The sequence below is a fragment of the Dendrobium catenatum genome, unplaced genomic scaffold (genome assembly GCF_001605985.2).
Source record: "Dendrobium catenatum unplaced genomic scaffold, ASM160598v2 fragScaff_scaffold_231, whole genome shotgun sequence".
NCBI lineage: Eukaryota > Viridiplantae > Streptophyta > Magnoliopsida > Asparagales > Orchidaceae > Dendrobium > Dendrobium catenatum.
Window position 1 is genome coordinate 3,215,789 of NW_021318693.1, and position 13,986 is coordinate 3,229,774.

A 13,986-nucleotide genomic window follows, 5' to 3' on the forward strand; every position below is an offset into this window, starting at 1 on the left:
CCGGCGGTCCTAAAACCGCCGGTTAGAACCGCCGGTTAGAACCGCCGGTTTAGGGCATTTTTCCTGTAGTGTCCTTTTCATTCCTTTATGCATTTTCTATTTTGTTCTAACTTGGTTAATCATTGTTGTAGTTGCTAGATTTTCCTTTGTAATTCTTCAATTACCACTTCTATATATGAATCTCTGTTGATTCCTACAATGTGACATTTTGCTGGATTTTATACCACCTGATCCTATCTTGAAGAGGAAATGTGTTGTATTTTATGCAGCTCGCACTCTGGATGACTTGTCACACCTATTCCAATGGGAAAACAAAAAATTTAAACACTACATGAATTATAAACTTCATGATACATAACTATATTACTCCTAGCTAGAATAGAGAATTATAACATTCCATTTCAAAAAAACCCTTTATTCCACACATAAAGCTATATTTATACATATACAATCGAGGCTATATTAGTAGCTAAATACAAGCAGCATAAAATAAGACAAGAAAACTAATAAATAGTTATAGGAAATAGGACAATTAATTTTTCAGTAACTAAAATTATAAACCAACAAGGTGCAGCTCTAGAATCACCATCGTTTAACACTGATAGTATTTTCATCAATAATATCACAAATGCAAATTCCTTTGCAAATACTCCATCAATATTTCCTACAATATTTTGATAAAATTATTAAAATATCCTTCATAAATTCCATCAAAACTCATATTTTTGACAGATTGTCCTCCAATAATGACTGATATTTCTATCATTTTTTTTGCAGTAAAAAAATATATATTTTTTCTAGATAGAAAAGCTATGCAGTAGATATATATTAGAGAGAGAGAGAGAGAGAGAGAGAGAGAGAGAGAGAGAGAGAGAGAGAGAGTTGATGAATCAACTAGGCTGGAAGCTAATAAAGATACACTTTTATTGAAAAGAAAAAAGAAGTTCAACATACTACCTATATTTCCACATAATCATCAAGGAGTAGTTTTTAATTAATATTTAGTTCTAAGATCATCCAAATTTGAAATTTTAGAAACACCCCCTATTATAAATTTTAGTGTTGATTAATTTTTTAACTAAAATTGTAGAAATTAAACTTTTCTTAAGAGCTTAATGAAATACATGATTTTAAACAATCACAATACATCCTAGACAGAGAAAAGGATGGTGCTGATTGATATTTTATTGTTCTTTCTTTTTGGGTGACGTTTACTTGTAGTCCTAGAATGTTCTTAGGATTTTTGTAACTCTTAGTATAAGGAATCATCGGCTCTTAGGTTTTCTTTTGTTTTATTTTGTAGCTCTTGTAAGCATTAGTGAGCTGGAGGTGCCTTTTAATTAAGGATCTTGTCATCCTTTTTTATATTAATGCATAGGCCCCTCCGACGGTTTCCCTAAAAAAAAAAAAAAAATCCTATAGTCATGCACTAAAAAGAATAAATCTTTAAGCTACCAGAAGTAGAAAGTTAAGGTTTAGTTGAGTTAGCGAACACATTATAGAAAGTATATAATTAGGTCCACCATACATAACATCCCTTCCTAATTTCTATACATAATTAAGGCAAGCAATGACAAAGGAGAATAAATAACAACGAGCATGCTAAGGATTAGGTTTAGATGTGTATAGGAGAAGAGGGTTAGGTCCGACAAAAATAAATTTGGCCATGACTAGTTGTAATCAATTTTTTAAGTCTTTGATATCTTTGATTCTCTCTTTTTTTTTTTGATCTTCTATTTAAGTATTCCACTTTTAGAAGCTGCATTAATGGCCGGAATAATCAAACGTTGCTATTTTTGCTTTCCCAGTGATTGCAAAATGGTTCACAGTACAACAATTACGACGGTTTTCCAGCGAATTCGCACGAATTCGTAATTGCTGCAAATTTTTTTGTGGCGATTAAAACCGATGCCGTAGACTAAATTAAGCATTGTGAAAGTCAAAAGTTTTAGTAGTTATCTAAAGGCATGAGGTGGCCTCTCTCAAATTGACATGTAAGTAATTTTTTAAAAGGCAAAGAAAAGTATTTCATTACTCTTAGTCCCAAAGAAAAGTGAAGAAGAAGAAGAAACAAAAGAAAAATTGAAAAAAGAAACGATACAAAGGTTTTCCCCAGCCAAAACCAAATTGAAAACTCTCTATCTTCTTCTTGATTATGACTAGTCTGCTCATACTTTTTATCCTGCTTGAAATTTTCTTGCTGTTCTTCTGCTGTTTATGTTAATTAAATGTGCAACTAATGATAAAAAAGTTACATCATGCATGGCTCACTTAGAAATATTTCCAAAAATATTATTGATCCTTGTTTGATCGCTAGGAACTTGAACACTGTTCTTTAGCCCAAGTTCTTGTCAACGAAATTAACTATAAATCAATGGAAGGTAATGCAGCTTTTGATCATTTTCAATGATGTATTCAATTTATAATTCTTAAAATTTTCTGTTTTTTTGTCTGATTAGATCCAATGACTTAAGCTGCTAACAGTAATCGTTTGTTTTCCATTTTAATTAGCTAATCGTAGTGAATCTAACGTGTTCTTAAAATCTTCTGGTTGTTTAAGACAAGATGAACTATTTCTCCAAGTTTGGACATAATATACTGTATTTTTGTTTAGAAAATGGGATGCTTTATTCCTTAAATTCCTTCACTTAATTTATATATCTTTCCAAATGAGAAATTCTTACCTCTCATTTAGAATTTGCTGGTGATTTTTTTTTCTTAACAGACAAAATAGGGAAAAAAAATTCATGTAACTATCCCACGGAGTGAGATAAGATAAATAAATAAATAAATAAATTATATATATATATTCATTAGATGGGCAGAAGCGCACAAATTCAATTTGTATACATAATTGAGATGGCTGTGTGAGACTTCTAAGCTAGAGATAAAGGAGTCTACGGTTTGAGCTAAAGTTATTTGATGTTAGATGGCTTTATTAATAGTAGTGCAACCCATATTGATTGGCTGATTGGGAGCTTAGGCTGCTAATCAAGGGATTTTGTGTTCGATACTTGCACATGTGATGTGTGTATGTTTTTGCTTTTAAAGACTAACGTGTTAATCACAAAAAAGAATTACAAGCTCTTTTGAGCTTAATATTATTTTTGGGCTTAATACATAGCTCTTCAACATTCTTCTATTTTATTTTTTCCTAAACTTCTAGACATTATTATTGTAATGATAGAGAATATTAAATTTTTTTTTGGGTAAAATGAATATTAAACTTATTTGATTTTTTTAGTACTGATGTCAATAATATTTGGAATTATTATGATAGTCATTATAATATGAGCACTCCAAATACGGAAGATATTATTTTATTTTTCATAGTTTGGCCTTGCAATGAGAACTTTTTTTTTTGTATCTTAGCTTATTTGGCTTGTTAAGAATGAAGCAAATCATTTTTTTTTGAAGTTAATCACCTTGATTTCATTGCTTTACAGACCAAAAAACGGGGCTTTCCTAATCTATCTGACTCATTCAATCTTACATTTCCCCTATTTCTTAACTAATTTCAGGTTTTCTAAAATAATTTTCTTTTTATTTTAACATAAACCGCTACTTCATATTTTTAATATTGATGTGAACTGTTGCACTAGAAAGTTGGTAAAACTGCTTGTTCTAGCATTTTAAGAGTCGTGGGGTTCATTTGGGAAAACTTTCTTACTATTTTTTTTATTCAAACCGCAATCATAGTTTATATTTGTCTACTGTTTTGTTGCTGCTTTTAAAAAATTTTTTGTCATAGGAAGCTGGTTTTATAGCAGCTTTAAAAAAAGTTATTATTTTCTTTACTCCAGTTTTACAAGCACCTTACAAAAGCTACAACCATTCCAAACGGACCGGTAGGCTTCATTTCAGACATCTTTTTAATTGCTTTGCTTTATAGATTGCAACCATAATTTTGTTTGACCTCTATTTTTTAATTACTGGTTTTAAAAATTTTATACTAGTAAGCTGCTTCGTACAATAACTTTAAAAAATTATATCCTACAACTTTACAAAGCTTTCATGAGTTCTTTAAGGGTTTGTTTAGTGCCTTGTTTAAGAGACTCCATACCTTACTTTTATTTTTAATTTTTTTTTTTAAATTTTCATTAGAAGGATACTATCCCTTTTTACCTGTTAAAATAACTTAGATCTATGTGAATTTAAAAAAAAACAAAGCAAACCAACAAATAACACAATTGTTACTCATGCCTGCATACTATTATAGTTCTGTGCATCACAAAAATACGAATTAATAATTAAAAAATTATAAATATAAGCTAATATCTTGCTTTGTAATTATAATATATTTCTAAATCAAATAGTAGAAAATCTTTTTAATACTTTATATCATTACTCATAAATGTTCAGCATTACATATCAATTAAGGCCTTATGCTTAGGAAATAAATAAGAAAAAAGCTAAAATTAGTTGCCTTGTCATGATCATACCTAATACTTGATGAGGCAGAAATTTGAATAGATATTTGGTATGAAAAGTATCATATTTAATTTTTCAATAACATTAAAAAAAAGTGAAATTATTTTGTGTCGTTATCAAACGCCTTCCAGAATCGAATCAGGAAGTGCCACGTTACTTTTTTGTTATGTATCGGGCGACGTGACACATCCTGCTTCATCTTCGAACGGTCTGACAACTTCACAGAATAATTTCCAAAAAAAAAAAAGACTTATGGCTGAGAAAAATTGTGTCTATCTTAAGAGGACAGAAATTTACAAATTTAATTTTTATATATTTTTATATTATGGTTTTTATTTCATTATATAAAAATACCTTATTTGAATTTTCTTTATATGATTTCTCTTCCCACTGTAAGCGTCAAGTAATGCAACATGTGTACCCTACACATGCACATGGGCCTCCAGTTTGATGATAACATATAATGCATGTGATCTATGGGGCCTGGGAGATTCTAAAAATAGCCAATGAACAGCAAAATGTCACAATCTTCTCCATTCTTTGTAGAATAAAATCATGATTTTTTATTTTTTTATTTTCGTTAAGCATCTCCTGGTTCTTCTCATGCTGTGGTCCAGAAATTCTTAGAGAAGGGATAACCGTGAATCACTACCATCCAAACCATACGGTTCTGATGGACGGTCTTGATGTGATTGAAGGTTAGTATCAGAAACCATCTGTCATATTCTGCAATTAAAAAAGGAAGAAGAGGAGTTACAGTAGCGCTTTGAATGTTTCCAAGTCTGTAACAACCTGAGATATGGCAAGGAATCAGTAGAAGGTGAAGAAGAATTTATTACCGTAAAGGTTCATGCAAGAACAATTTTATAGAATGTTCTTAATAGAGATCGAAAACTCATTACATGCTCAAAGAGCTACAAGAAAAAAAGTAAAATAAAATCTATAGAGTCTAAGATCCCATACTAATTACATTGAAACAACAGAGAAGGTCGACAACATATCAACATATGAGAATAAAACCAATGATGCGATCGAATATGCAAAAAATCTATTAAAAATCGGAAATCAAACCTGGCATCAAGGATGCCAACATCAGCAATAACATATGGGCAAACAAGCAAACTGGGGAACATTGTATAGTAGACAGCAAAAGATTCCCAGAACCATCCAGATCACCTGCAATGAAAGAAGCATTCAAAAAGAAAAAATATCCAACTAGGAAGAAACCAGAAATGAACTAGATATATCACCTGCAAAGAAAGTGAAAAGTAAAATGCGCTGCTAGGGTTTTGGTAAGCTATTAGGCCGTCCACTATAAGTGTCTAAGAGTCATGAAATTCTGTTGTATTTGCATGTTTGAAATCTTGGTGTGGGAGAGAAACAAATAGACTGTAACTGATCATATATAAGAGAAGCTGTTGCCTTATAATAACTTCTGCTATATGATAATTAGATTAGTTGCACTAATAAAATCTTACAACTTGCAGTATTAGGACAGAGCAATCGATTAATTAACTTGTTGAGACCGGTTACAATCCTGATCAGTCGCAAAATTAGTCACAAAAGAGCAGTATTAATCTCATAGTGACATGAGCTATTATTATTATTAATCCATCTAGCAGTAACAAAGTTAATTTTAAGGTTCTTCAGACATGTCATCCCATTAAACAAAGAAGAAGATGGCCTTTTGGCAACAGCCAATGCAGCATTATTCGTCCTTCAGTGGAGAGATTATTACGTGTGGAGTCTGGACACAGAGAACCGTTCAATTTTGTGACTGTGAACACTAAAATGCAGTTACTATTCACTACTGTGCTTTTACTGCTCACTATACGCTTTTACTATTCACAGTCATTACATCGAAGGATTCTCTATATCCGAACTCCGCACAAAATAATCTCTCCCTTCAGTGCCACTTATGTGCAACTTTAGAAGTCATTCCCCAGTGAATAGGCCTTAGATGGCCTGAAGAACACAAGGTTAGCAAGATGAGTTTTCTTATATTCTTTCGGGAACTTTACTGTAAGTGGACAGCAACCTGTTAAGTTTAGGATACAAGCTACTTTGAAAAATTAGCCAAAAAATGAAAAAAAAAAGAATATGGATGGGTCCAACATATTAATTTATATGAAGTTGTAAGATATTTATTGTTATTTTGAAAGAAAACAATAATGAAAGTTATAAAGAATTTAATTTTCGCAAAAAATAAAATGTCGTATTCAATTAAAAAGGCCGACTTTTTTTTTTTTTGGGACATTTAGGCCATTAAAGGCAAGCTCACATGCACACACAACGCATACACAAAGACTCGAACCCTGGACCTCTTAGTTGGAAGCCTAAGCTCTCAACCAAAGGCCGACTTTAGAGCACTAAAAGTTTCTCGCACTGAAGTTCAGAATATATATAATGGGGTGTTTAATTACAATTGTTTAATATATATAGGAATTTAAAATGTAAGTGTAATGTAAATTAAATATATTATATTTTAATTTCAAAAAAATATATGGTTGATTTTAAAATAAATCTGTGAAATTTTTTAATTTTTTTTTTGTATTTAACTAGCTGCAAAATAAAATAAATTGCTCTACTTAGGGAGCTAATAGGGGAATGGCATGGTAGCAAGGGGTAGAGATCCAGTTCAGCTTCATTGTCCATGGGGACGAAGGTGTAGGTTTGAGGCCATGACATGAACGAGAGCTTGATGCTTCTGGGATGTCATGGTGTTTCGGTTCTGGATGGTTCGAGAATTGGTGATGAATTGATTGCTTGGGTTAGGGGTCATGACATGGAAAAATTATTCTGTTCGGACAATGCATGGCCTCCGGAGATCAATTAGAACAGGTTACATCATTTTTTTGCTCGATACTGCTATGTACCGGATAACATGGGAGTTCTGGTTGGTTTCCGGACCGTCCGATGTCCGCATAGAATAAATTCTCCATGGCGTGGGACACAATGACACATCCAAAAATGGCTAGCGAAGAGCACGTCGCTAGTTGAATGGAACAATGTAGGGTCTCTATTTGAAGTGTTCAAGATTACAAAGAATTTCGAATCATCAAAATTGCCTCTGTGCGCTATTTCAATACTGTTGTATAAATTTCTTGCCTCTGCTCCTCTTACACAGCAAACCAAACTGCCCCAACACAGCTAACTTTTTTGTCATTGAAAGTTTGTTTTACAAAAGCAATCCTAAAGCTATTACCCTACATAGAGAGAGAGAGGGGGGGAAAGAGAGAGGCTTGCAATAACTTTGATTAAGGATTGAATGCACCAAATCTGGACATTAAAGCCAAAGATACACAAAACATAATAGTTGCTAAAGGCTTAATGCTCTGATTATAGGCTCCGTTTGGGACGGCTTTCTTACTATTTCTTAAAACAATTTTTTATTAAAAAATTAAATTTTTTTACTATAAAGCTGCTTTAAGAAGCAGTAAAAAAGCCGCCCCTTACAAAGCCTTAATCAACCACCTAATTAACTAGTTTTTCTTTAAAAATATTATAGATTTAAGCTTCGTTTGGGACGGATTTCCTACCGCTTCTTAAAGCACATTTTTAATACAAAAATTAAAAATTTTGTACTAAAAGCTACTTTAAGAAGCAGTAAGAAATTTATTCCAAACCAAGTCTTAATTAACAAGTTGAAAGAATCAAATAAACATATAATGATACCTGTACGGCTGTACCTTTCAATGAAGAACCACAGCAGCTTCTTTTTTTCAATTATTTGAATTTTTTTAATCAAATATGATAAAAGAGTTGGATATGATTTTGATCAGTTTAATTTAATCTCTCATTTACTGTTGATTAATAGCTGGGGAATAAATTAAACGTTATATTGTTTTGTCTCTTCGGCAAACAAAGGCATACTTACTGTTAGAATTGAAAGGGTTCATTTTTAGTAATTTTGCCTATTTTCTGCCAAACAAGCGGCCGTTGGTGTCGCAAAACAGGCCCATCCTCTTAATGTAAGCCAAATAATAAATAATTAAAAAGTAAAAAAATACTGTTATAAATTTATGTTATCAGAAAAAAAATATTTGAATGTTTAAAATAGTGACTAAAATAATTATTTTAATTATAATTATTAAAATAATTACTAACTTCACCCACAACAACACCTAGTAATGATTAGTATGACAATATGATCAAAGTTTTTTATTTTAAAAATTAATTAAAAATGTGTGATAGTTAAATGGGAGCTAAGGTTACATGAAGCTATAAAAGTATTTTTGAAATATATGTATATAACAATTACAAAGCTTATAAAATAGAAAATATTTAATCATAGAGAAAAAAAAAGTTAAGCTTACCCTACATAGAGAGAGAGAGAGAGAGAGAGAGAGAGAGAGATAAGTTAAGCTTACCCTACACCTCGGGTCGGATATAGGTAAAATGGAATGCCAATAACTTAAGTTTCACTCCTCATCACACTACATCCCAGCTCATCTCTGGAACTGTCTCTTTTGGTTCAAATAATCATGTTTAACTCTCGGTGATTTATGCATCAAATAATAGCATGGAGAGAAAGGACTTATGGGCTCTTATCTCTCACATTGCACCACACTAAATGCTCTGGATCCTCTTAGGAGACTTTAATTGTTACCGTTTTACATCTGAAAAGATGGGGGGATCGGCCATATCCCAAGGTTCTTTGGTGGAGTTCAATAATATGATTTTTGATAATTGCTTAAGAGATCGACCTTCACTCTATAGGTAGCCCCTTCACTTGGTTCAACCAACGCAACGACAATCCGATCCACATTAAACTGGATAGGGCCCTAGTCAACAATGCCTGGATGAATGATTATCCCTCCTCTTACTGTTCTAGCCAAAGTCCTTCATACTCTGATCACTGTCCTTTGATACTGCATTATGGTATCTCTCTCAACACTCACCACAAATTCTTATTAAAAAATGACTAGACGAACATTGAAAAATATTGGATTATTATTCTGGAGTTTTTTTCTAAAACTCCTACAGGTAATCCTATGTCCTTCTTGTGTTATACTCTTAACCAGCTTAAATTTTACATCAAAAAGGAAACTTGGGCTAATTCTACTAGTATCAATATACACCTTGATGAGTTACTTAAGCAGCAAAAATCTCTATTGGATAAGAATCATGAAACCCCTTCGGATCCTCTCTTAAATGCCTCTTTGGTAGAGGTAAACCACAAAGTTTCTGAGGTATCTAGTATCACTGCTTCATGGATTATCCAAAGAGCAAAAGTAAACTGGCTAAAACTAGGTGAAGATGATCTCAAATTTATTTATGCCAAAATAAGAAACAGGCAGGGAGTTTCTAAAGCTGTTGTCAACCTTCTTACTACTCACCCTAACTCTAACAGCAACAACATTATAAATTCTATCATTCAACACTTCCAAACTTTATTCAATCCACCTCCTCCCCCCAATTTGGAAGTCGATATTTTTCCAATAGGGTCTGCAATTCTGGAACACTATTTGGGCATTTTATTATAACCTGTTTATGACTTGGAAATTCGGAAGGTTGTCTTCTCGGGCTCCTCATCTTAGGCTCCTGGACCCGATGGTTCTAATTTTCATTTCTATAAGTTTGGATGGCACATTATTGGCCCTATGGTATGCAAAACAGTAAAATCCTTTTTCTCCAAAGGTTATCTCCTTAGTGGAGTCAAAGAAACAGTCCTTGTTCTTATTCCTAAGAACAAAAATGATGAATCCATATCTGATTTTAGACCCATTGCAGTTTGCAACTCCTTATACAAAATTGTTGCCAAAGTCATCTCTAATATGCTTAAGCCTATCATGCCTTTGATTGTAAGGCACAACTAATCGGGGTTTATCAAGTATAGGGTCTCTACGGATAATATTTTATTGGCTAATGAAGTTATTGCTTTTGCAAAAAATAGGGGAGGAGCTAAATACTTTTGTGCAAAACTTGATATCTGCAAAGCTTTCGACACAGTATCTAGAGAATTTTTTATTGCGAGAATGCTTTAGAAAGGGTTTCCTACTACCTTTGTAAATTGGGTAAAAGCCTACATTTCAGATGTTAACTTCTCCATTTTGATAAATGGAGCTATTGAGGGTTACTTCCCTACCTCTGTTGGGCTAAGATAAGACTGTCCCTTAAGCCACTACCTCTTCTGTTTAGTGATGGATGCTTTCTCTTCACTTATGGAAGAAGGTGATTTTAAAGGGATTGATATGGATGGATTCACCCTATCTCACCTACTATATGATGAGTTGTGTCATGTTTCCCAAGAATGTGAATAACCAAGAAGAAATCTGCCAAGCCATCTCTATACAGAACATTAGCCATAAGATAACATACTTGGGGATTCCTCTTTCATTCAAATGTCTCAAAGTGGCTGACTTCTTACCACTTATTGATTGCAAACTCTTTGAATGGAAAGCAAACCTTCTCTCCTTTGATGGTCGTCTTCAATTTTTGAAATTCACTCTTCTTAACTCAATTTCTTACTAGATTCATGGAGCCATATTACCAAAATTTGTTGCTAAACTATTTAAGAAAGTTTGTTCACAATTTCTATTTTTTTGGGGATTCTGGTGCTAGCAAGAAAATTCATATGATAGCTTGGGACAAGGTGTGTAAGCCCAAATATCATGGGGTTTTTAGGCTGCCTTCTTTGAATGTAATACAATTTGCTTTTAACTGTTCAATATTTCTAAGGATGTATAAATTTATTTCCCCTCTTTCATCCTGGCTTACTGCAAGATACCTTTCTCCTTAGCAGCCTACTCCACACTTTGCTACTGCTTTCTGGCATTCTATATGTTACTCTGCTGTTGTTGCAAAAGACAAATTCATATTCAAAATCAAACCTAATGCTACCATCTCAGTTCATTGGGACCATTGGTGTTACAACAAAAAATTGGAAGACTTCTCTGACATATATCATGTTATAAACGCCACCAAATCTGACTCCCTCATAAGGGATCTTATCCAGGGTAATTGCTGGGCCATTCTCGACTCTATTCCTTCCCCCATATCTGATGCAATCAGTGAAATTCCCATTTATGAGAATGCCTGCTTAGCTTGGGGTAATCAGAAACATGACAATTTTTCTGATTACATTAATGAGTTCCACTCGAATATGCCTTTTTGCTCCTGGTACAATTTGGTTTGGCACTCCAAGTATGCACTTAGATACTCCTGCTTCACTTGGCTTGCTATAGTTGGGGGATTGAAAACTGCGAATGCATTGCTTAAAAGAAATATTCCGGTTCCTACTACTTTCAGACTTTGTCATGTTTTCCCTTAAGGTGAATCACATTTATTTTTTGAGTGCTCATATTCCTATGATATCTTACTGGACCTCATGCCTGGCTCCAAACACCTACTCATTCGGCCAAATATTCTGCAGTTACTTGAATGGATTGATGGTGATAATTGTTCATCAAAGTTGGTTAAAAACCTCATCTTTTTTATCTCTTGATGCTGCATTTGCTATATTTGGAAATAGAGGAACAATAGGTAGGAGGTTCGAGAACATTTACAATAGCAGTACTATCACATCCCAAAGTATAAAGAAAGCTGTTTTTCAGAAAGCGATTAAGTGGAAGAATCCCTCTAAATACTTGAATCTGATTTTGTTATTGTTTGGAGCATTCTCTCTACATGTTTATGGAAAATGGTTATTACCTCATGCTCTATTCCCTGCTCTGTTCCGAGACTTTCAAGTTGTTGTTGCTGTTTAATAGGTTTTGCATGCTGAGATGTTTTGTATTGCCTGCTATGTTATTTGCTGGTCCTTGGACGATGGTGAGCTTCCAATGCAGGCTCCCCTTTGGACTGTCTTCGGGCAACCAAGGGGTTTGAGTATCACGTTGATTCTTGTTTTTCCTCTGAGTCCAGGCTTCTTGCAGCTTTGGAGCTCTTTTTGTTCTGTTGGGCCATTCCCGACTCTATTCCTTCCCCCATATTTGATGCAATCAGTGAAATTCCCATTTATGAGAATGCCTGCTTAGCTTGGGGTAATCAGAAACATGGCAATTTTTCTGATTACATTAATGAGTTGCACTCGAATATGCCTTCTTGCTCCTGGTACAATTTGGTTTGGCACTCCAAGTATGCACTTAGATACTTCTGCTTCACTTGGCTTGCTATAATTGGTGGATTGAAAACTGCGAATGCATTGCTTTAAAGAAATATTCCGGTTTCTACTACTTGCAGACTTTATCATGTTTTCCCTTAAAGTGAATCACATTTAATTTTTGAGTGCTCATATTCCTATGATATATTACTGGACCTCATGCTTGGCTCCAAACACCTACTCCTTCGGCCCAATATTCTACAGTTTCTTGAATGGATTGATGGTGATAATTGTTCATCAAAGTCGATTAAAAACCTCTTCTTTCTTATCTCTTGCTGCTGCATTTGCTATATTTGGAAATAGAGGAACAATAGGTAGGAGGTTCAGGAACATTTACAATAGCAGTACTATCACATCCCAAAGTATAAAGAAAGCTATTTTTCCAGAAAGTGATTAAGTGGAAGAATCCCTCTAAATACCTAAATCTGATTTAGTTATTGTTTGGAGCTTTCTCTCTACATGTTTATGGAAAATGGTTATTACCTCATGCTCTATTCCCTACTCTGTTCCGAGACTTTCAAGTTGTTGTCATTTCTCTTGTCACTGTTTAATAGGTTTTGCCTGCTGAGATGTTTTGTATTGCATGCTATGTTATTTGCTGGGCCTTGGACGATGATGAGGTTCCAATGCAGGCTCCCCTTTGGACGGCTCCCCTTTGGACGATCTTCTGGAAACCAAGGGGTTTGAGTATCACGTTGATTTTTGTTTTTCCCCTGAGTCCAGGCTTCTTGCAGCTTTGGAGCTCTTTTTGTTCTGGTTCTTCTTTACTTGGGGTTCGTTGCTTTATTATTGAGTATTCTTTTGTGCTCTGGTTGAGCAGTCCCCCTTTTTGTATGAGACATTTTTTATTTTCCGTTACCTATAACATTTTGAACTAATATACAGGCCAAGCGCAAATTTTCCCAAAAAAAAAAAATTAATCACTCTACTAAAAAGAATGTGATTACAACTAATAGTTGAGAGAACATTTCAAGAATATTCTCATTGCTCTTTTTTTGCCTACTTACATCTTCCTACCTATGCAACTTAGCTTGCCAGCTTATGAACTGTGCAATCATATGGAGAAAGGCTACATTTTAAGAAGAAAATGAACTAATTCTTGAATATTGAACATTTGCTCAGCAAACTATACATGTAAAAAGCAAGCCCAGAATTCAACGTGAGTGAGAAAATATGCCCAATTATATGAACATATATCACAGAATATTAGACCAAGCAGAAAACCCTTAAAACCCAACCCAATATAGATGACTGAAACTAGTTTATATGCGTAAAAAAGGCATATGAGGAAGAAGAGTCCAAGCAAGTAAAGACACCAAGTATTGGCCATACTTGTTTCGTATGGCCAACAAAGCTGACATGTAAAAAACAGTGGCTAAGCCTAACTAAGAGGTCAATGTTGTGAAATGTTTTTAGTTGTTAAACTTATTAGTTCTTTCGCAGACAAAGTC